This window comes from Giraffa tippelskirchi, chromosome 12 (assembly GCF_054371585.1).
Source record: "Giraffa tippelskirchi isolate mGirTip1 chromosome 12, T2T-mGirTip1v1.2.pri, whole genome shotgun sequence".
Lineage (NCBI taxonomy): Eukaryota > Metazoa > Chordata > Mammalia > Artiodactyla > Giraffidae > Giraffa > Giraffa tippelskirchi.
The window spans coordinates 38,903,487-38,928,665 of NC_137286.1; the positions used below are offsets into that span (position 1 = coordinate 38,903,487).

At 44.1% G+C, this 25,179-nt stretch overlaps 1 protein-coding gene and 1 pseudogene across 2 annotated transcripts in view; both read left to right on the plus strand.

Annotated features, from left to right (window-relative positions):
- ENTREP2 (endosomal transmembrane epsin interactor 2) overlaps positions 1-25,179 on the plus strand; it is a 225,767-nt gene that overhangs the window by 61,047 nt on the left and 139,541 nt on the right. The gene's annotated exons all lie outside the window — the stretch shown is intronic.
- On the plus strand, positions 18,360-18,457 carry LOC145530644 (U6 spliceosomal RNA; annotated as a pseudogene).

Here is a 25,179-nt window from a genome sequence, read left to right on the forward strand (position 1 = left end):
CGGTACATTACATTCCCAGGACACTTATTTTATAACTGCAAGTTGTATCTATCGACTCTCTTCACTCATTTCAACGAAACTTCCTCAACACCTACCTCTGTCAGCCACCAGTCTGTTCTCTGTAATTATAAACTTGTTTTGTTGTTTGTTTGTTTTTTAATTCCACATATGAGATCATACAGCAGTTATCTTTCTCTGTCTGACTTGTTTCACTTAGCGTAATACCTTCAATGTCTATCCATGTTGTCACAAATTGCAAGATTTCATTCTTTTCAAACATGAATAATACTGAATAATTGAATTGACTATTGAATAATATTCACTGTATGTATGTGTGTTATGTATTACGTATATATATGTGTTTTTTCTTTATCCATTCATCCATGGATAGACACTTAGATTGTTTCCATGTCTTGGCTATTGTAAATAATGCTTAAGTGAACAAGGGGCTGCATGTATATCTTTTCAAGTTAGTGTTTTTGTTTGGTTATATACCCAAAAGTGGAATTGCTGCATCATATGTTAATTCTATTTTTAATATTTTGAGGAACCTCCATACTGATTTCCACGGTGTCTGCACCAATTTATATTCCAACCAACAGTTTCATTTTCTCCACATATATGCCAATACTTGTCATCTCTTGTCTATTTGGTGACAGCCATTCTGACAGGTGTGAGGTGATATCTCACAGTAGTTTTGATTTGCATTTCCCTGATTATTAATGATCTTGAGCATCTTTCCATGTGTCTTTTTGGTCATCTGTATTTCCTTTAGAAAAATGTCTATTCAGACACTCTGCCCATTTTTAAAATTGGATTGACTGGGGTTTTTTGGTATTGCTCAGTCCTGTCTGACTCTTTGTGACCCCATGGACTGTAACATGGCTCCTCTGTCCGTGGGATTTTCCAGACAAGAATACTGGAGCAGATTGCCATTTCCTTCTCCATCCTTTTTTTTTTTTTCCTTTTAACACTTATATTTTCATGTTCACCCTGAGCACTGAAGGATATCTTTTAGTTTAGAGGTCAGGAAACCAAGGCCCACAGGTGGCTGTCTGCCTCCAGACGTGTTTGCCTTGGCTCTTGCAGTGTTAAGTGTTTATTTGCTAGCACTTAAAACTTGGGACAGTTCAGTTCAGTTGCTCAGTCATGTCCAGCTTTTTGCAACCTCATGACTGCAGCATACCAGGCTTCCCTGTCCATCACCAACTCCCGGAGCTTGCTCAAACTCATGTCCATCGAGTTGGTGATGCCATCCAATCATCTCATCTTCTGTCGCCCCCTTCTGCTCCTGCCTTCAGTCTTTCCCAGCATCAGGGTCTTTTCAAATAAGTCAGTTCTTTGCATCAGGAGGCCAAAGTATTGGAGTTTCAACTTCAGCACCAGTCCTTCCAATGAATATTCAGGACTGTTTCCTCTAGGATGGACAGGTTTGATCTCCTTGCCGTCCAAGGGACTCTCAAGAGTCTTCTCCAACACCATAGTTGAAAAGCATCAATTCTTCGACATTCAGCTTTCTTTATAGTCCAACTCTCACATCCATACATGACGGCTGAAGAAAACATAGCTTTGACTAGATGGACCTTTGTCGGCAAAGTAATGTCTCTGCTTTATAATATGCTGTCTAGGTTGTTCATAGCTTTTCTTCTAAGGAGCAAGCATATTTTAATTTCATGGCTGCAGTCACCATCTGCAGTGATTTTGGAGCCCCCTCAAACAAAGTCTGTCATTGTTTCCATTGCTTCCCCTTCTATTTGCCATGAAGTTATGGGGCTGGATGCCATGATCTTCATTTTTTGAATGTTGAGTTTTAAGCCAGCTTTTTCACTCTCCTCTTTGAGTTTCTAAAGAGGCTCTTTATTTCTTCTTCACTTTCTGCCATAAGGTTGGTGTCATCTGTGTATCTGAGGTTATTGGTATTTCTCCTGGCAATCTTGATTCTAGCTTGTGTTTCATCCAGCCCAGCATTTCACATGATGTACTCTGCATTTAAGTTAAATAAGCAGGGTGACAATATACAGCCTTGATGTACTCCTTTCCCAATTTGGAACCAGTTTGTTGTTCCATGTCTAGTTCTAACTGTTGCTTCCTGACCTGCATACAGATTTCTCAGGAGGCTGGTAATGTGGTCTGGTATTCCCATCTCTTGAAGAATTTTACAGTTTGTTGTGATCTACACAGTCAAAGGCTTTGGCATAATCGATAAAGCAGAAGTAGATTTTTTTCTGGAACTCTCTTGCTTTTTCAATGATCCAATGGTTGTTGGCAATTTGATCTCTGTTTCTTCTGCCTTTTCTAAATCCAGCTTGACCATCTAAAAGTTCACGGTTCTTGTTGAAGCCTGGCTTGGAGAATTTTGAGCATTACTTTCCTAGCATGTGAGATGAGTGCAGTAGTGCAGTAGTTTGAACATTCTTTGGCATTGCCTTTCTTTGGGATTGGAATGAAAAGTGAACTTTTCCAGTCCTGTGGCCCCTGCTGAGTTTTCCAAATTTGCTGGCATATTGAGTGCAGCACTTGCACAGCATCATCTTTTACGATTTGAAATAGCTCAACTGGAATTCCATCACTTCCACTAGCTTTGTTTGTAGTGATGCTTCCTAAGGCCCACTTGACTTCACATTCTAGGATGTCTGGCTCTAGGTGAGTGATCACACCATCATGGTTATCTGAGTCATTAAGATCTTTTTTGTATATTTCTTCTGTGTATTCTTGTCACCTCTTCTTAATAGCATCTGCTTCTGTTAGGTCCATACCATTTCTGTCCTTTATTGTGCCCATCTTTGTTTGAAATGTTCCCTTGGTATCTCTAATTTTCTTGAAGAGATCTCTAGTCTTTCCCATTCTATTGTTTTCCTCTATTTCTTTGCCTTGATCACTAAGGAAGGCTTTCTTATCTCTCCTTGCTGTTCTTTGGAACTCTGCATTCAAATGGGTATATATTTCCTTTTCTCCATTGCCTTTCGCTTCTCTTCTTTTCTCAGCTATTTGTAAGGCCTCCTCAGACAACCATTTTGCCTTTTTGCATTTCCTTTTCTTGGGATGGTTTTGATCACTGCCTCCTGTGCAGTGTCACAAACCTCCATCCATAGTTCTTCAGGCACTCTGTCTATCAGATATAATCCCTTGAATCTATTTGTCACTTCCACTGTATAACTCCAAGGGATTTGATTTGGGTCATACCTGAATGGTCTAGTGGTTTTCCCTACTTTCTTCAATTTAAGTTTGAATTTGGCAATAAGGAGTTCATGATCTGAGCCACAGTCAGCTCCCGGTCTTGTTTTTGCTGACCGTATGGAGCTTCTTCATCTTTGGCTGCAAAGAATATAATCAATCTGATTTCAGTATTGACCATCTAGTGACGTCCATGTGTAGAGTCTTCTCTTGTGTTGTTGGAAGAGGGTGTTTGCTGTGAACAGTGTGTTCTCTTGGCAAAACTGTTAGCCTTTGCCCTGCTTCATCTTGTACTTCAAGGCCAAACCTGCCTGTTACTCCAGGTATCTCTTGATTTCCTACTTTTGCATTCCAGTCCCCTATGATGAGAAGGACACCTTTTTTGGGTGTTAGTTCTAGAAGGTCTTGTAGGTCTTCATAGAACCATTCAGTTTCAGCTTCTTCAACATTACTGGTTGGGGCATAGACTTGGATTACTGTGATATTGAATGGTTTGCCTTGGAAACAGCAGAGATCATTCTGTCATTTTTGAGAATGCATCCAAGTACTGCATTTCTGACTCTTTTATTGACTATGAGGGCTACTCCATTTCTTCTAAGGGATTCTTGCCCACAGTAGTAGATATAATGGTCATCTGAATTAAATTCGCCCATTCCAGTCCATTTTAGTACACCGATTACTAAAATGTCAATGTTCACTCTTGCCATTTCCTGTTTGACCACTTCTAATTTGCCTTGATTCATGGACCTAACATTCCAGGTTCCTATGCAATATTGCTCTTCATAGCATCAGACTTTACTTCCATCACCAGTCATATCCACAACTGGGTATTGTTTTCACTTTGGCTCCGTCTCTTCATTCTTTCTGGATCTATTTCTCCACTCTTCTCCAGTAGCATATTGGGCACCTACCGACCTGGTGAGTTCATCTTTCAGTGTCATATCTTTTTGCCTTTTCATACTGATCGTGGTTCTCAAGGTAAGAATACTGAAGTGGTTTGCCATTCCCTTCTTTAGTGGAACATGTTTTGTCAAAACTCTACACCATGATCTGTTCATCTTGGGTGGCCCTACATGGCATGGCTCATAGTTTCATTGAGTTAGACAAGGCTGTGGTCCATGCGATCAGTTTGATTAGTTTTCTGTGGTTGTGGTTTTCATTCTGTCTGCCCTTTGATGGATAAGAGGCTTATGAAAGCTTCCTGATGGGTAAGACTAACTGTGGAGGAAACTGGGTCTTGTTCTGATGGGCAGGGCCATGCTCAGTAAATCTTTAACCCAATTTTCTGTTGATGGTTGGGGCTGTGTTCTTTCCCTGTTGTTTGACCTGAGACCAAACTATGGTGGAGGTAGTGAAGATAACGGTGACCTCCCTCAAAAGGTGTCATGCATGTACTGCGGCATTCAGTGCCCCTGACCCTGCAGCAGGCCACTGCCGACCTATGCCTCCACCGGAGACTTGTGGACACTCACAGGCCAGTCTGGGTCAGTCTCTTGTGGGGTCACTGCTCATTTTTCTTGGGTTCTGATGCACACAGGGTTATTTGTGCCCTCCAAGTGTCTGTTTCCCCAGTCCTGTGTAAGTTCTATAATCAAATCCCACTGGTCTCCAAAGTCAAATTCTCTGGGAGTTCTCAGTCCCTTTGCCAGATCCCCAGGTTGGGAAATCTGTTGTGGATCCTAGAACTTTCTTAACAGTGCAAGAATTTCTTTGGTATGATTGTTCTGCAGTTTGTGGGTCATCTGCTCAGTGGCTCTATGGTGAGGTTAATGGCGACCTCCAAGAGGGCTTATGCCACAGGCTGTGTGGCCAGGTAGCTGCATCCAGAGCCCCTGCCCCTGCGGCAGGCTGCTGCTGACTCGTACCTCTGCAGAGACTCAAATACAGGTCTGGCTCAGTTTCTGTGGGATCTCTGTGTCCTTGTGTGCACAAGGTTTTGTTTGAGCCCTCCCAGCATCACTGGCCGGTATGGGGTTTGATTCTAAACACGATTTTGACCCTCCTACTGTCTTACTGGGGCTTCTCCTTTGCCCTTGGATGTGCGATATCTTTTTTTGGTGGGATCCAACCTTCTCCTGCTGATGGTTATTCAATAGCAAGTTGTAATTTTGGAGTTCTCACAGGAGAAGATGAGCGCATGTGTTTCTACTCTGCCATCTTCTGTATAATAAACTTGGGACAGTTCACAGTAAAATTCCATGGAAGGAATTGCTCAGCATCCTTGAGGGATTATCTCGTTTCTGACACCTGGAAGGCAGAGCCCCTTCTATGTCACCATGGCTGGCTGGTAGCTTCTGGGACTACGCAGGTGACTCCATTACTTGGTCTTCTGGTGCCCATCAGTGCATCGTGGCTTCCGGCAGTTTCTGGAGGGATTGAGAAGGAGGTGCATCTGGGCTTTAACATGATTGCCTGGCAGTATCAGCCGTGACGGGGGGTGGGATGGGCTGGGCTGGGGGCCCCAGTGACAGAAATTTACCCCCCCTGGCTTAGCCTGCAGGGGTGTGTGAGAGAGGGAGGCGGTCAGTTGAGGTGAAGTTTGCCCTGGGGTGAGTCCTGAGGACAAGACTGCCCTGCTCACCGGAAATGTGTATCTGGGGAACAGGACTTTCCAGCCCAGGACCGCTGTGCTCATGGTGAATTGGGTACCAGAAACGCAGCCAACATGGTGGTTGCAACCTCCCTTTCCTCCTCAGTCAGCTTTGCTCTTCTCTGCCAGTGTTTATGAGCATGTTGTGATTTTCTGTGGTGTGTTTGTTAAGGGTTATTTAATTCAGCATCAATGGTTTGCTCTTGTCTTAGCCTCTTCTTGGTGATGTGAAGGAATCCATTCTACAGTTTCTAAAGCTGTATTGAACATACCTGCTACCAACCCCCTGCTGCTTGCTTGTAGAAAATCGGTGGTTTTCATTATTCTTTCTGAGTACTCAAGGGCGCTGATTTTGGAAAAGGAAAGTAAGATATTCCCATGGTGGTAAAGACAATTCAAGTGTGGAGAGAAATACAGAGGGAGCAATTTTTCCAGGAGAACTCCTGCCTGCAGCTGGGACCCTGCTGGTTTCCTCCTGGGAGATTTGAGTGGAAGGCAGCCTTTGGGGCTGGAAGATTTTTTTAAAAATTTTAATTTTGGTAAAATACACATACACATGGTTAGATAGCATCACCAATTCAATGGACATGAACTTGAACAAACTCTGGGAGATAGTGAAGGACAGGGAAACCTGGCATGCTGCAGCCCATGGGGTTGCAAAGAGTTGGACACGACTGAGCGACCCACTCCAGTACTCTTGCCTGGAAAATCCCATGGACAGAGGAGCCTGGTAGGCTGCAGTCCATGGGATCGCTAAGAGTCAGACACAACTGAGCGACTTCACTTTCACTTTTCACTTTCATGCATTGGAGAAAGAAATGGCAACCCACTCCAGTGTTCTTGCCTGGAGAATCCCAGGGACGGGGGAGCCTGGTGGGCTGCCGTCTATGGGGTCACACAGAGTCGGACACGACTGAAGCGACTTAGCAGCAACAGCAGCAGCAGAGCGACAGAACAACAACAGCAAAATACACATAAAAAAAAATCTACCCTCTTAACCATTTTTCACTGTACTTACTGTTCAGTGGCATTAAGTACATTCACGTTGCTCTGCAAACTCACTACCATCTGTCTTTCCCTCTTTTCATCTTGCAAAACTGCAACTCTGTCCCCATGAAACACTAACTCCCTACTCGCCCCTGCCTCAGCCCCTGGCACCCACCATCTAGTTTTTCTTTTCTTTTTTAAAAGAATTCTTGGTTGCATCGAGTGGCATGTTGGATCTTAGTTCCCTGACTAGGGATTGAACCCACACCCTCTGCACTGGAAACATGGAGTCCTAACCACTGGACCACCAAGGAAGTCCTGCCACCATTCCCTTCTGCCTTTAGGAATTTGACTCCTTCCCAGGTGGCTCAGTGGTAGAGTCCACCTGCCAATGCAGAAGACCTGGGTATGATTCCTGCGTCGAGAAGATCCCCTGGAGGAGGAAATGGCAGTCTACTGTAGTATTCTTGCCTGGGAAATCCCATGGACAGAGGAGCCTGGCAGGCTACAATGGGACATGATTGAGCTACTGAGCACGCAAGCACGCACACAAGGGACCTCACAGAAGAGGAGTCACACAGAAGAGGAGTCACACAGAAGAGGAGTCTGTGACTGGCTTATTTCACTTAGCATGATGTCCTCAAGGTTTGTCCATGTTGTAGCAGGTGTCAGAATTTTGGGGAAGGAGACTGTCAGGATGGGATGAGGGGGTCACCATGGACACTCCCCGAATTCCTGTGTCAGCCTCATCCTGGCTTGATCCTCTGGGGAACATATTTCCCAGCATTTGGCCAAGCAGGGTTGCTGAGATGGCCTTTGTGCAGGTCCTGTGAGAGGTATGATCTTAATCTAGAAGAAATTTTTTTAAAAATATTTATTTACTTGGCTGCACTGGGTCTTAGTTGCAGCATGTGAACTCTTTAGTTGTGGTATGGGATCCAGCTCCCCCACCAGGGATTGAACCCAGGCCCCCTGCACTGGGAGCTTAGAGTCCTAGCCACTGGACCACCAGGGAAGTCCCAGGAATTTTTTTAAAAATTGATATTTACACTTTTTGGGCATAGCCTCACGGTTGCTAGAGTCCTGAACTAGCATTATATAAGAAAATCTTTACATATTCAACAGTTTTACACATGGTAGTGTATATGTCTCAGTGCTACTCTCTCAATTCATCCCACCTTCTCCTTCCCCCGCCATCATTTAGCTGCAGCTGTCATCCTGAAGAACTCATGATGTATAATCAAATGTCCTCATTTTTTTTTGGTTTGTTGATAATATTTATGATGAATCATAAAATTCAGATAACAAGGAATTACTGAGTGAGCATGCAATGAAAGTGTAGCGAGGATTGCCTGGCTGTGGTTTAAACCAAATAAATGTCAGTCATTCTTTCTCGTGGCTGCTTCTGTTCTTATTGTTGTGGAATATTAGGTGTTTACAGTTCAGTTAAATCACCCCTCTGCAGAATGCAGGGTGCTGTCCATGGTATTTCTGACATGGGAGTACTTGGTGTCCTAGAGCCAACTGTGGGGATCTCTGTTGTCAGGCTGTAGCCAAGTCTGATTTTGCACAGTGATCCTCCTTTCCCAGCTCTTCCTGAAGAGCTGGGGAAATCCCTTATTCTTCTTTTCACATCAGAGTCCTTCAAGTGGAGAACCCACTTCTGCATCCTGTTCCTTGTGTGGCTTTTGTTCTACTTGCACATTCAAAGCCTTGTTGCCCAGTTTTCATCTGGTGGTTTCTGGACATCTTGCCCTTCTGGACTTGGCAGTGTGGGGTGTTGGCTGGTGAACATTCTCACTGTGATCTGGGCAGCTACCACCCACGTAGCTCACTGCCTTCAGAGGGGCCGGTGGCCACCCAGAATCCCCCTTTCCTTCCTTTGTCTGTGGTCTGCTGCTCATGGCATTTATGAATGTTGGTATCAAAATGCAGAACATTTGTAACACTGATGAGTTCATCTGCTCACTGTAAAAGTTAGCATTCCAGACAGTTGAGATGATTTCACCTCGGAGTGAGGTCGCAGGCTGATGTCATAATCCTTGTGTTCTTGTCCTGAAGCCGTCCTCTCTCCAGGTCAAGGCTTGGATCCAGGACCCCTAACCATGCCGTGGGGGCTGCTCTGGCCGCACACTAACATCTTGCTGAAGCAGAGGCCCTCATCTCTTTAGCATTCCTCTGATCCCCCAGCTCATGACCTTATTAAACGGGAAAGCAAGAAGGGTTTGTCCTGACACTCCACTCCTGAGCACGCCCGAGCCTTCTGCTGGATAATCCCCTCTCGTCTGTCCATGATTGACACCTGGCTTATTGGCACGCAGCTTCCTCAATTTGCTTTTCTTTTCATCTCCGCTGCTCCCCATTATGTTCTAAAATTAATATTAAAAAATCCATCTAGTGCACAACAGAGTTCAAGTCAGACAGCACTGACAGGCTGATAATGAAAACAGCTGCCCCTCCTGCCCTGGGCACGCACACCCCAGCCCCAGGGAGCCCCAGGGTCTCTTCCTCATCTGCTTTTATTCCAGTTTTATGGGGGGAAAAGGACATTTGTTATTATTTTTTATTGTAGTAAAATAGCCATAACATGAAACTCACCATCTTAACCAATTTTAAGTGTATACAGCTCAGTGGCATTAAGTACATTCACATTGTTTGATGGATGTAGAGATGATCATACCAAATGAAGTACGTCAGAGAGAGAAAGATACCATATGATATCACTTATATGTCGGATCTAAAATATGAGGTTTAAGAGGGAGAGGACATATGTATACCTATGGCTGATTCATGCTGATGGATGGCAGAAACCATCATGGTATTGTAAAGTAATTATCCTCCAATTAAAAATAAAATAAAAAACACACAAAATAAAATATGACACAACCTATCTACAGCACAGAAACAGACACAGAGAACAGACTTGTTGCCAAGGGGGGAGGAGGTGGAGGAGGGATGGCTTGGGAGTTTAGGATTAGCAGATGGAAACTTTTATCTATAGGATGGATAAACAAGGTGGTCAGTGTGTTCCACACAGCGTGGTGTCCTGTGGTTCATCCATGCTTTGATACATCAGCATTTCATTCCTCTTTAAAACTGAAAAATATTCCTTTGTGTGTGTGTGTGGACCATGCTTTGTTTATCTGTTTGTCTGTCAATGGACTTGGGTTATTTCCACCCTTCAGCTATTGTAAATAAAATGCTGCTGTAGACGTGGGTGTTCAAGTATGTTTTCAAGTCACTACTTTCCCTTCTTTGAGGGTGTACCCAGAACTGGGATTGTTGCATCACAGATGGTTACCATTTCTTCATTTTTATAACTGACCTTATCTTGTTTTCAGATTCATTGTCCACCAGGTACATCGACATGCATGCTCAATCGTGTCCAACTCTTTGCGACCTCATGCACTGTAACCCTCCAGACTCCTCTGTCCATGGGATTTCCCAGGCAAGAAAACTGGAGTGGGTTGCCATTTCCTTTTCCAGAGGATCTTCCCGACTGGGGGATCAAGCCCGCACCTCTTATGTCTTCTGCATTGCAGGCAGATTTTTTTTACCACTAGTGCCACCTGAGAAGACAAAACAGCATGGTGGAGCCTAAAATATTACATAATTACCATATGATCCAGCAATTCCCATTCTGAATATAGACACAAAACAACAGAAAGCGAAGACTCAGATATTTATTTGCATAGCCATGTTCATAGCAGTGTTATTCACAACAACAAAAGGAGAACATAACCCAAGGGTCCATCAGCAGATTAATGAATAAACAAAACTTTGTATCACAAAACAATGAATACTATTTTCACCCTTTAAAAAGGAAGGAACTTCTGACACATGTTACAACCTGGATGAACCTTGAGAACACTATGTTGACTGAAATAAACCAATCAAAATGGATAAATACTGTACTATTCCACTTACACGAAATACCTAGAGGAGCCAAATTCAGAGAGAGAAAGTAGAATAGTAGGTGCCAGGGGCCAGGGGAGGAGGAGGGTGGGAACTTGGTCTTTAATGGGGACAGACTTTCAGTTTTGCATGATGAAAACAGTTCTGGAGGGACTTCCCTGGTGGTCCAGTGGTTAAGAATCCACCTGCCAATGCAAGGGACATGAGTTTGGTCCCTGGTCCTGGACAATCCCACATGCATCAGAGCAGCTAAGCCCGTGTCCCACAACTACTGAACCCGTGCTCTAGAGCCTGTGCTCCACAACAGGAGAAACCACCACAACAAGAAACCCGAGCACCATTACTAGAGAGTAGCCCCCACTGGCCACAGAGAAAAGCCAGCACAGTAACAAAGTCCCAGCACAACCAAAAATAAATGAATGAATTAATTTTAAAAAAGATTCTGGAGATTATAGTGTGAATGGACTTAACACCCTGAACCGTTACCTAAAAAAATGGTTAAGATGGTACATTTTATGTTGTATGTACTTTACTACAATTAGAAAGAAAAACCCTATCAACTGAATAGTTAGTCCATTTGGGGTAAAATATTGGTATACTTTTTGGACTATCAAAAATTTTTGGAGAACCAACTCATGTTTTCTGATTTTTGGGGTATTAGTATAAGTCTTGACTTATAAACAGTCTCAACTATTACATGTGGCTAAGAAACTTAAGTGACAGCAGAGTTAAATAAAGTTGGCATTTATAAAATGAAGGGAAAGAAAGGGTAGTCAGGGTCTTCTGTGACAATACATTTATCTCAAAGATCACACAAACAAGGCAGTAAATTTACAAAATAGGATAGTGTCAGGCATGTCCAACATTCATGAAAATTGGCAAAAACACATTTCTCGCAATCAGCCTAGTGTTGTCAGTATAGTTATTGTCTTGAGAAAACCCCATTTGTAGAAAATAAGTGCTATAGAGCAAGGCACATAGAGTTGTAACTTGACAAGTTTTCCATTAAATGGAAGCTAGAAAGAGATGAGAAGATAACTGAAAAGCTGGCTAGCTTTACTTCTTGTCAATTTAGGGCTCCTAAGAAGACTAACCTCTCAGTTTTGTTCACCACCAAGTGCTTATTAATTGGGAGGAAGAGGCTGGTGACCTGGATGTTCGTACCTCTGCTGGTGGTCAGCCAGCATGTGTAGTTTTCCAGTGAGTGTTAAGAGTTGTTAGCTTGCAAGAAGCCTGACAGTCTATTTGTAATTGCTAAATATCTCAAATATGTTAATGACTTGACTCTAGTTAGATGTGACAGTTTAAGCATTGTAACTGACACACGGATACGTTCCTGTTTTTGGAATTGAATGGCTAGTGTGAAACCATTGTCTTTAGGTATTTATACTTAGCATTAGAAAGTAGATCATTTTTTAACTTATGAAGGCTGGTCTCATATTAACGTGACTTTAATGGCATTTGTGCTAGTAAGGGGAACTGACCTCTTCAGTCAGGGACTGGATTGCTAATTATATTAACGGAAGACACTGCTCGGAGGTTGGGCTCCCCAGCACAGAGTATGGGCAGGGAGCCTGTCCTCTTCCTGGGCCAAACGTCTTGCAGCATAGGGGTGGGACACTCACTGCACAAAGCCAGGTATCTGTGGGACCCCAGCTTCACTGCCCCTGGCCTTGCCACTCTGCCCATGTCACATCACCTGTCTGAATGCCGTTCTCTAGGGACGGTAAGTCCTTGATCATTGTGATAATCCTCACATAATGAGGTAAGTCTTCTAGCTTGATTAAAATACTGAACCTGTGAAAACCTAAGAGGTGATTCTACCTGACAGTAACAGTGAGAAGTACCTAGTGGGGCTGGAAAACCTCAGTGCCCGGGGTTGTACACAGAGAGATTGTGGGGTTTGATGACTGACTGACAGAGGGACTTGGGACGGTTTAGTGTTGATTTCAGAGGACAGTGGCCCTGGGGTCCTCCCTCAAGTAACGGTGACTGTCTCCACCTCTGGTCCTAGGTTCGTATCACTGTTCTTCTCTGACACCTCTGCTGTGACTTCCCTGATTTTCCGTATAGTCAGATTAGTGAGACTTTGTCCTCGTGTGCCCAGGAGAAGAGCATATATCATTGTGCGTGTGTGCTCAGTGGTATCCAACTGTTTGTGACCCCAAAGACTGTAGCCCGCCAGGCTCCTTTGTCCATGGGATTTCTCAGGCAAGAATACTGGAGTGGGTTGCCATTTTCTCTTCCAGGGGATCTTCCCAATCTAAGGATCAAACCTGAGTCTCCTGCAGGCAGGTTCTTTACCACTGTGCCACCTGGGAAGCCTTGTATATAACATTATCCTGGCCCAAACTAAAACAGAACTCATGCAGTATTGGTTCAAGCTTTGCTACAATATAAATAGAAGTGACAAGTATCCCCCAACCCTCTAGATTCTAGTATATGAAAACAAGTTGCTGCATTTTCAGAAGGGAATACTGCTGAGTGTAAGTCAGGTCTTCACCAAACATCATACACCACGGTAAGTTTCCCATGGATTGATTAGTTGGTAAGTGTCCCATGGACTCCTTTGTTCAGCCCATGAATTGGGTTGGGAATATGTGCTGGGCATGGGCGTGGCCAGGTGGTTCTATAAATGGGCCCACTCAGGGGTCTGCAGTAAAGGTTCTCATGCATGTCTAGTGGTGGCCAATTGTAAGCTGGGGACACATCAGGGGTCACTGGGCTATGTGGTCTCAGCCTACAGATGGGTTCCTTGGCAGGGTGGTGGGGGCCTGTGAGGGTAGTAAGAGGGCAAGGACCCATATGCAGGTGCCCGTCAGGTCTCTCCATCACCTGTGCTTCTGCTTCGTTGGTCAAAGCAAGCCGCAGTCAAGCAGCTCCAGGAGTAGACAAGGACTCCATCTTTTCATGGGAGGAGTGGCCAAGCAGTAGACTATTTTTGCAATCTGCTACTGGCACTCTTCTGAGCACTTCCCAAATATTATATGTTAGTTATCTCCTGCTGTGTAACAAATCATCCCTAGACCTGATAGCTGAAAACAACCAATGCTTGTATGTCACAGTTTCTGTGGGTCAGAATCTTGGCACAACTTGTCCAGGTCCTCTGGTTAGGGTCTCTCAGGGCTGCAGTGAAGGTATCAGCTGGGGCTTCATCATCTCATGGTGCTGCTGTGGGGACTGGGTTCCAATCTCACTTGGAGGCTGGGGGTAGACTCCCACTGCTCCCTGGGCAGGACCAGGAGACGGGTCATTGAGAGCCAGCACCCAAATCGTTTCCCACACACTGACCTCATGTAGTAAATGTCCTCTCATTATCTTTCCTTTTCAATCAAGGAAATTAAGGCAAAGAGTGGGTCCCCCAGGTGGCAAGTGGAAGAGCTGGGGTCAGATGCCAGGCTGAAGGACCATGACACTCTGCTTGCCATGGAAGACGTATTAAAGGGGAAAATTGACACAGCTGACCACAAGTGCATTAGCACCCTGTGTGCGTCCAACACCATCATCAGAATTGGCAAGTCAGGACATAACACTGTCCACCTGCCAATCCATCCTTATTATACTAAAAGCAGCAGTAAATCAATAGGAAAACATTACCATCGGATGGAAAACGTCTGCAGCAGACACTAGTTGGCAGGTCATTGAAGAAATAGGAAAGGCAAACAAACAGAAAGGGCTGAACCCCATGAGTAATCAGAGAAATGCAAATTCAAACAGTTTTCTTCTTCCTCCACCCTCTCTTTTTCTCCTTCTTTACCTCCCAACTGGTGAAAGGTCTTTCAAATATTTATCCTCAGTGTGGGTAAGCACATAGGAGGACAAATACTGTCATACCCACTGGAGGAAATATTGATAGCTGTTATCTTTTTTTTTTTTTTTTAATTTTATTGGGTCGAGGGGATGGGGTCACGAAGAGTTGGACACGACTGAGCGACTTCACTTTCACTTTTCACTTTCGTGCATTGGAGAAGGAAATGGCAACCCATTCCAGTATTCTTGCCTGGAGAATCCCAGGGACGGAGGAGCCTGGTGGGCTGCCGTCTATGGGGTCGCACAGAGTCGGACACGACTGAAGGGACTTAGCAGCAGCAGCAGCAGCAGCAGGGGATGGGATGGGGAATACCTCTGTAAGTTATCCCCCACTAGGAAGATGTCCATTCTAACTTTCCTGGGATAGCTTTCGGAGCTTTTTCTTTTTCTTGGAGCCACTGCTCATGCTAGCAGCAGCCTGTTCAGGTCCACTGCTGAGTGGCTCCTCCTTGGAAGACAATTTCCACTTTTTCTTGGGGACCCTCTTGTTTTCTGACTCATCAGGGTCAGTAACTGGTTCTTCTTTGGGGAAAGATTTCTTCCTCTTGGAAAGACTTCCAGTACCAGCTGTCTCTTCAAGATCACTACTAACTAGCTCTTCCTTGGAAAAAGATTTCTTTTTCTTGGGTTTGGAAAAAGAGAGATGGGTCTTCCATCCCATTCTCCTGAAGAGCCTCCTGGGGCTTTTGCTTTTGCTTCTTCTTGGGTCTTTCACTTGTCTCCTCACACTCCTCCGGGGCACTGCTATTTTCTGAAGAAGCCAGGGCAGTTGCAGCCAGCCTTTTCTTTTCTTTCTTCAAGCGTTTCTTCTCCTGTTTCTCGAGGTTCCTAGTAATCTTGGCAGCCGCTTCCTCTGCCTGAACCATTGCCTCCTTCATGACATCCAGATTCTTTCGGGGAATCTCTCCAGTCTCATAGAAGGACAGCCGCTCCTCAACGTGTTCTCAAAGCTTCTCCCCAAAAACACTCGTGGGCACCTCAGAGAAGCAATCGATTCGTGAGGCAATACTGCATTTGTTTGCCAGGTATCGGGAGATGTGACCTTTGTTGTTAGCAGCTGCTCGGCCAATGAAGGTAGAGTGGGAAATGAGTCCGTATCTTGGGGTGTTACCCCTTGTCTTCAAGGCTCTGGAAACTTGGTCCCTTTGCTGGGCCCAGGGAATCACTCAGACACCAGGACTGGCCATCACTGGCTGTTATCTTATGGAATACAAACATTTATACCCTTTGGTCAAGTCATCCTCTTTTGAAGGGTTTGTGCTAAAATCAAGGATATCAGTAAAATGTGTGTGTGAGGCTACTCACTGTGGCTTTATTTTTCTTAGTTAGAAATTGGAAGCAACCTGAATCTCTAGCAGTAGCAGATGGTTTTGTTGTTGTTGTTCAGTCGCTAATTCCTGTCCAACTCTTTGTGACCCCATGGACTGCAGCATGCCAGACTTCCCTGTTCTTCACTATCTCCTGGAGTTTGCTCAAAGTCATGTCCGTTGAGTCAGTGATGCCATCCAACCATCTCATCCTGTCATCCCCCTTCTCCTCCTGCCCTCAATCTTTCCCAGCATCAGGGTCTTTTACAATGAGTTGGCTCTTCACATCAGGTGGCCAGAGTATTGGAGCTTCAACTTCAGCATCAGTTCTTCCAATGAATATTCAGGGTTGATTTCCTTTAGGATTGACTGGTTTGATCTCCTTGCTGTCCAAGGAACTCTCAAGAGTCTTCTCTAGCACCACAGTTCAAAAGCATCAATTCTTTGGTGTTCAGCCTACTTTATGGTCCAGCTCTCACATCCATACATGACTACTGGAAAAACGATAGCTTTGACTATGTGGATCTTTGTTGGCAAAGTGATGTCTCTGCTTTTTGATACGCTGTCTAGGTTTGTCAAAGCTTTCCTTTGAAGGAGCAAGCATCTTAATTTCATGGCTGCAGTTACTTGCATGGCTTCAGGATGGTTATAGTAGCCATTTTAAAATTATATGCCCATTAATAGCGTATTTCCAAAGAATATTCAGTGGTGTAAGAAAATATTCATGTTATGTTAAATGAGCATAGCAAAAGTCCTGCTACACTAGAATTCCAATTTTGCACAATGTAGGTATGCAGGGGGGAAAAAAGAGCCTGAATAGAAACCGGTCAAAACACAAGCAGTGGTTATTTCCAGGGGGTGGTGGTGGTGGTTGTTCAGTTGTTCAGTTGTGTCCGACTCTGGGACCCCAAGGACTGCAGCATGCCAGGCTTCCCTGTCCTTCACTAATGGTGACTTAATGCCTGGTTCTTGCTCTTATCCAGCTCATCCTTCAGTGACTGCAATGTCCTCTCCGATCTCTTTTGAGCAATTTCCTAAGTGAACCATGTTTTTGTTGGGTTTTTTTTTTTTTGTCTGTTTGTTTTAAAATTTTTTACTTATTTTTATTTTTGGTGCACTGGGTCTTCATTGCTGCACGTGGGCTTTTCTCTAGTTGAGGCAAATGGGAGCTACTCCTAGTTGTGGTGCGCTGGCTTCTCTTTGCTGTGGCTTCTTTTGTTGCAGAGGCTCTAGGGCATGGGGACTCAGTAGTTGTGGCGCTTGGGCTTAGTTGCCCCGAGGCATGTGGGATTCTCCTGAACCAGGGATCAAACCATTGTATCCTGCATTGGCGGGTGGATTCTTATCCACTGAACCACAGGGAAGCCTGAACCATGTTTGTTTTTAATGAAGAAAAATCCCATCAAATTTCCAGCAGGTCTTGTTGGATCTGGCAATCCTCAGGGTCAAATACCAGGTGCCTGCATTCAGGGGTGGCACGGAGGGTCTGCTGCCATAGGCTCCTCAAGGCCAGAGTCTCCTTTACTGACCAGCAGGGAAGGTGGGGTCTGTGGGGACCCTCGGGGGCCCTGGGGGGACAAGGGGTTGGTGTTCTTGGAGTTAAGTGTCCCTAAGTCATCGTCTCAGAAAAACCCAGATTGTATTTGTGTATTTTCTGTTTTCAGAGATGTTTTCACATTAGTTTTCCCAAACCTAATTTCAAACAAGGTGAGCTACCTAGAGTGGCGGACGGAGAAAGTGAGATTAAATCTGATCCACCTGGTCAAACTGTCTCATTTTCAGTTTTCCGGAGGCAACACACCATTTATCATGGGAAAGAGTTTTCAGGAGGTTGTGTGTGAACTGTTTCGTTACAGATTTGGAAAGATAAAACTCTGTTCTTTTCATTCTCGAGATGAACATTGTCTTTTGTTGATGGTTCCTCTGACTACCTGTGAGCATCATGTGTAAGATTACATCGGTCAATGTCAACCCTCAATGCCAGGGCACTGGAGGAATGAGTACCTGGCATTTAGGGTACAGAACAGAATGGATTTTGTGACCTGGGCCAACTTTCCACCAGAGGTGCCCTGCTCAGTGCCTGGGTACCCACCCTGGGGTTCCTGTAGGAGGTGAATTCCGTATTGGGAACATCCCTACATCAGGGCTAAAAGACTGACGGGTGCCGCAAGGGCTCCTGAATGTCCACTGTGTGTCTTCACTCCAAGCCCCCACGTTCATGAAGGATATTGTTTTCTCTCACTGTGCTGTTTTATGGAGGGCTTGTGTCCGGACAGAAAGATGACCCACATGTGGGCCAGGGCTTTTAGAAACATACCTGGTGGCTTAAATTAGAAATGAAAGCATCTTGTGATCACTTCAGTACCTCCTGCACCAAAACTTGGCTTCCCAGGTGGTGCAATGGTAAAGAACTCGCCTACCAACGCAGGAGATGTGGGTTTGATTCCTGGGCTGGGAAGGTTTCCCCAGAGGAGGAAGTGGCAACCCACCCCAGTATTCTTGCCTGGCAAATCTCATGGACAGAGGAGCCTGGTGGGCTACAGTCCATGGGGTTGCAAAGAGTTGGACATGACTGAGCAAGCATGCAAGCACCAAAATTAGAAGAATACTGAGATTATTAGCGTGGCTCATGTGCAAAGATGATACAAAAATTTGTGAAGCATTCCCTATTTTTGTACACCTGAAACAGTAATAATGTAGATTAACTATAACTCAGTAAAAGAAAGACAAGGAAAGGACCTTGCATTTATATTTATTAAAGGGAAAAACTAAATAATTGGAAGTTGCATTAGTCTCATTTTTTTTTAAAGAAACTAAAACGATCTTTAAGAACCTGGATATGTCTTGAACAGAATGGGAATCAGGTGGTAGCGAGAGGACCTCGGCCTGCCAGACCATGAAGTTTTGTGTTTGGTGAGGGTAGAAACGTTTGCTGGGTAGCACAGGTGCTTAGATGTGGTTTCACCTCGTCCAGCCACAGAACAGCTTTTTTTCCTACATGGAAATCTTTGATGGCATACTTGATTCTGTGTGCTTCAAAGGTTGCATTATATTTTTCTAATTTGTTGGATCATGGTCCCAACAATGAGATGTCACCTCACACCTGACAGAATGGCCATTGTCAAAAAGACTAGAAATAACAAGTGTTGGTGAGAATATGAAGAAACAGGAACCCTCGTGCACTGTTGGTGGGAATGTAAATTGGTGTAGCCACTATGGAGAACAGTATCGAGGTTTCTCAAAAGACTAAAAATAGAAGTACCATATGATCCTGCAGTCTTACTCCTGGGCGTATATCTGGAGAAAACCATTTGTCAAAAGATACATACACCCCACTGTTCACTGTAGCACTATTCACAGTAGCCAGGACATGTAAGCACCCTATATGTCTATCGACAGAGGAATGGATAAAGAAGATGTGGGACATATATACACAATGGAATATTACTCAGCCATAAAAAGAATGGAGTTTTGCCATTTGTAACAACATGGATGGGCCAGAAGAGTATTATACTTAGTGAAATAATCAGAGAAAGACAAATGCTGTATGTTTTCACTAAAAAATAAAAAAAAATGAATAAAAAATAATTAAATATGCTTTGACTTGTGTTTCCAATTACAAAAGAAGTTTATGCTTATTATAAGAATTTGTGGTTGGCAGAAGAGTAACCATTCCCCACCAAAAATGTCCATGTCTTATCCTGGGAATCCTTTAGGTTATGAGGCAAAGGGGATGTGGATGGAGTTAAAGTTTCTGATCAGCTGCCCTTGAGAAAAGAGATTGTCTCAGATTGTCTGGCTGACTCCAGGGTCCTTCTAAGTGGAAGAGGGAGGCAGAAGAGGAGAGTTGGAAGGAGATGTGGCTTCAGTGAGGGGTCAGAGAGAGATCACACATCTGGCTTTGCAGATGGAAGAAGGGTCTGTGAGCCAAGGAGTGTGGGAAGAAGCTAAAGAAGGCAAGGAAATGGGTAGATCCCAGAGCCTTGAGAAAGGTTGCAGCTCAACTAGCACCTTGAGTCTAGCCTCCTGAGACCCATGTCCAGCTTTGACCTACAGAACTGTAAAATGACACATTCATGTAGCTTTAAGATGACACATTTGTGTAGCTTTCAGCTGCTGACTTTGCAATAATTTGTCACAACAGCCATAGAAAATGAGGACAGACGTGAAACAATATGAACCAAAAGAAAAGGCTGATCCTACCCTCTCCCATCTCATGGTCCCACTGCGGGCCCAGGCTCCTCCTCTTCTTTGCTTGCCACCTTTAGCATCTGGCTATGCCCCATGCTTATGGTCTCAGGCTTACAGCAGGGTGATCTCCTAAACACTGAAGAACATAACATGAAAAGTCAGTTTCTGGCCTTGTTCTTGCAGCCTCAGGCCTTCTTCTCGTTCTCAGGGTCATTGTTTAGTTCTTTTGCTTGTTGCCTGCATGAATATAAATCATATGCTTACACTGCTCTTTTTGATATATTGCTTTTAAAAATAAAGTGGACTTGAAGCACACAAAATAGGTCCAGCCCTGATCCTTTTATTCACACACACTGCCTCACCATTCTGTGCATGACCAACATTATTAAATTAGTTATTATTTTTAGAAACGTAAGATGTACTGATAAAACCCACCTCTACAGTCACAATGGGCCTTCACAATAGCCTACATTTAACCTGCCTCCCTGCTTCTCCCACTCAAGTTAACCCACCTCTTGAATCTTATCTCATTCCCTCACATCCCTTTTTATAGAGTCTTATTGTATACATATGTCCTGAAAAATCTGCTTTTACTTTGTCATTTTTACCTTTTAAAAAGAGAGTACCCCTTTGTCTTTCACCTTCTGGGACTAACCTTTTCCCACTAAACTTGTTGTTTACTTGCTAAGTAATGTTCAATTCTTTTGCAACCCCATGGACTATACTATAGCCTGCCAGGCTCCTCGGTCCGTGGTATTTCCCAGGCAAGAATACTGGAGTGGGTTGCCATTTCCTCCTCTAGGGGATCTTCCTGACCCAGGGATCAAACACTCGTCTCCTGCATTGGCAGGCAGCTTCTTTAACACTAAGCCACCAGGGTAGCCCCTTCCACTGAATTGTTGTTGTTGTCGAGTCACTCAGTCCTGTCCGACTCTTTGCAACCCCACGGACTGAAGCACCCTAGGCTTCCACTGAATAGTAATTTTGTTAAAGTTCCTTCCTGGTGTGTGGAGCACCGTAGTTACCTGTTTTCACTGTGCTGTGGAAACATCACATGGTTTATTCGGCTGCTCCTCATGGGTGGACATCTGAACTGTTTGCAGATTGTTGCTATTATGAACAGTTGAGAATATTCTCATACTGGTTTCCTGGTGCACATGTTGCAAATTATTTTCTGGAGTATAAACCCAAGAGTCGGACTCTGGGTGTAAGGTGTGTAGATGGATGATGCTATAGGTAGTGCTCAACTGGTTCCCCGAGCAATCACTCTGTTTGCAGCCTCTCTCCCTACCTCCCTCCTCCATCCTCCTACCTCTTGATCTTACAAAATCCATGCTCTCTCCAGCCCTGAGGATTGTGAGACTTCAAAGATTGTTCCTCAACGAGATGAGTGTAAAATGATTCTTGACCTGGGTTTTTCTAGTCACTCTGACTTTCACTACCTGTTCCTGTATCTGGTGATCACAGGGATGTGTGGACCTCCACTGTCCCTGCAGGCACCCTGCTCTGACCTCATGGTTTCTGTTGCCTGTCATTTTTATTTCTTCTTGTGATTATTTTACAGCTTTAAATCACGTGTTTAAACTTCTCTAACGTGATGTGCTGTCTTGGCACAGGAGCTCGTGGGTGAGGGAGGAAATCCAGCCTCCATCACCTGTCTCTTTACCTCCCCGCTGCTGTCACCTGGGCCTTTGCTCTGAATAGTATTTCAGACTCTTGTGCTTGTCTATAAATAGATTTTAAAGTCTGAAAACTAACCAGCCTCATTTTTTGGAAAGTGATGTGTGCTTTTTATCAAATGCAGAGCCAGACTCCAAGGTTGACTGTACCTTTGCTGCTCTAAGGAGAATTGTTCATGTGTCAGGGCGGAGTTCCTATGCACGTCACCCAGCTGCTTCCAAGTCTAACATAGCATCTCACATAACCATGATGTGTTGTTGAAAAGTAAAAGTTAATATGGTTATCAATCATCTACAGACTTCATTTGGAGTCTACCAGTTTTCCCACTGATGACCTTCTTTGTTCCAGGGTCCAATCCCAGACACATGAGTCATTTAATCATCATCTCTCTTTAGACACCTCTAATCTGGGGAAGTTCCTCAGTCTTTCCTTGCTTCTCATGACCTTGATATTTTTGAAGGGTACCAGTCAGGTGTTTTGTAGATGTTCCCTCCACATGGGTTTGTCTGATGTTTGCTTATTATCGGGACAGGATTATGAGCGGAGGGAAAAATACCTCAGAGGCATCCTCTCCTTGCCTCTTATGATGCCATCAACACCTGACTTATCACCGGTGATATTAACCTTGATCTCCTGGTCAAGGTAGTGCCTGCCTGGTTTCTCCACTGCAACATCAGCATCCTCCCACTTCCACACTCGGGGCTGTTACCCCTTCTTGAAGATGAAAACACCAAGTTCAGCTTGTGATGGGATGGGCAGGGCTGTAGGGCTGCTCAGGCCCGGATCAGGGTTTGGTCCAGGTCCATGGTATCCAGCTCCGCTCCTAAAACTTCTGACTTTGACTTTCCGGGGCGGGGCCTCCATAGCTGTATTTTTGACTTGCTGGCTAGGAGACTCTTTGGCTTTTCAATTTTGTACTGAATTCTTGTTGTCTTTTACCCCTTGTCCTTGCTTAAGTAATCAGCATGTTTCTGAATGCTGAGGCAGAGGCTCAAATGATGCCTGATGGCCTTGGCCATAGGGAGGGTTTTTAGCATTGACATTCAGGGTTGGATGTAGGTGAGTTTTCAGTCACTTAGAAGGACACCACTTTTTTCACTCAAGATCCAAAGTCTTGGGGAGATCCAAAGTTTTGCATGCAGGCAAAGTTACTTCAGTCATGTCCGACTGTGCGACCTCATGGACTATAGCCCACCAGGCTCCTCTACCTGTGGGATTCTTCAGGCATGAATACTGTAGTGGGTTGCCATTCCCTTCTCCAGGGGATCTTCCCGACCCAGGGATTCAAACCCCTGTCTCCTGTGTCTCTGACATTGGCAGGCGAGTTCTTTACCACTAGTGCTACTAAGATCTTATGGGGAGCTGAAAAAATATTCTGGGAATTCACGTTTTCGCTGCCAAAACCAATGTGATTTGCATTTATTTTGGAAATCCAAGCACATTTTATCCACCCTACAGGCACTAATGAAGAGCTGATGAACCACTGAGACACTGGTTCAAATAAATGATTACAGTCAGCAAGAGGAGTGCAAACGGGACCCTGATGAGAGATAATCACGAGTAAGTGAAAGGGATGATTTTATTAATTACCCACACTCTAAATGTAGCTCCAGAATTGTGAATAATAAAAGAAATAAGAGCTGGCATGTTATGTAAAGTGCTCAGCTACTCTTAAAACAGGCTACCTGATAGAGAAGACTTTGTAGGATATCCTTCGGCATTTAGTTATTTATTTTTTGTGTTTAGAACTGGTTACTCATCTCCTCTTAGAATCCAGATAATCAGTTTCTTTTAGTAATTTTAACACATTTAATTTTTATACTTTACCGTGAGCTGCAAAAACGCTGCAGTTATGGTTTCTTTCTTAAATCTGGGCCTTTGACTCAGGTGCTCAGGAAAGAAAGCGTGATAGTCCCCCATAGGTGTCAGGCGCTGAGAACTCATTGTGAACTGAAAGAGACCCCAGGTCCTTCAGTGAGCTGATTCCCCACTGGCCTCTTGTATGGATTGAAGATGCTAGGAAGTTACAGGACAAGCCATGGACATCTTCCAGGGCTTCAGTTTGGGACAGTTAATTAAGCAATATATTGTTGTTCAGTCACTAAGTTGTGTCTGTCCCTCAGACCCAATGGACTGCAGCACACCAGGCTTCCTGGTCTTTCACTATCTCCTGGAGTTTGCTCAAACTCATGTTCATTGAGTCTGTGATGCCATCCAACCATCTCATTCTCTGTTGCCCCCTTCTCCTCCTGCCCTCAATCTTTCCCAGCATCAAGGTCTTTTCCAGTGAGTCAGCTCTTTGTATCAGGTGGCCAAAGAATTGTAGCTTCAGCTTCAGCATCAGCCTTCCAATGAATATTCAGGGTTGATTTCCTTTAGGATTGATAGGCTTGATCTCCTTGCTGTCCAGGGGACTCTCAAAAATCTTCTCCAGCACCACAATGCAAAAACATCAATTCTTCAGCACTCGGGTTTCTTTATAGTCCAACTCTCACATCTATACATGACTGCTGAAAAAAACCATAGTTTTGAGTACATGGGCCTTTGTCAGCAAAGTGAAGTCTCTGTTTTTAATACACTGTCTAGGTTTGTCATAGCTTTTCTTCCAAGGAGGAAGCATCTTTTAATTTCATGGCTACAGTCGCCATCCACAGTGATTTTGAAGCCAAAGAAAATAAAATCTGCCACTCTTTTCATTTTTTCCCCATCTATTTGCCATGAAGTGATGGGACCGGATGCCATGATCTTCATTTATTCATTTTTTGAATGTTGAGTTTTAAGCCAGCTTTTTCACTCTCCTCTTTCAGTTTCATCAAGAGGCTCTTTATTTCTTCTTCACTTTCTGCCATAAGGGTGGTGTCATCTGTGTATCTGAGGTTATTGATATTTCTCCTGGCAATCTTGATTCCAGCTTCTGCCTCGTCCAGCCCGGCATTTCACAAGATGTACTCTGCATAGAAGTTAAATAAGCAGAGTAACAACATATAGCCTCGACATTCTCCTTTCTCAATTTTGAACCAGTCCTTGGTTCTATGTCTGATTCTAACTGTTCCTTCTTGACCTGCATACAAGTTTCTCAGGCGGCAAGTAAGGTAGTCTGGTATTCCCATCTCTTGAAGAATTTTCCACAGTTTGTTGTGATCCACACAGTCAAAGGTTTTAGCATAGTCAATGAAGCAGAAGTAGATTTTGTTTTGGAATTCCCTTGATTTTTCTGTGATCCAGCAGATGCTGACAATTTGATCTCTGGTTCCTCTGCCTTTTCTAAATCCAGCTTGTACATCTGGTATTTCTTGGTTCATGTACTGTTGAAGCCTAGCTAGAAGGATTTTGAGCATTACCTTGCTTAGTAGCATGTGAAATGAGCACAATTGTATGGTAGTTTGAACATTCTTTGGCATTGCCTTCTTTAGGACTGGAATGAAAACTGACCTTTTCCAGTCCTGTAGCCATTGCTGAGTTTTCCAAATTTGCTGGCATATTGAGTGCAGCACTTTAACAACATCATCTTTTAGGTTATGTCTG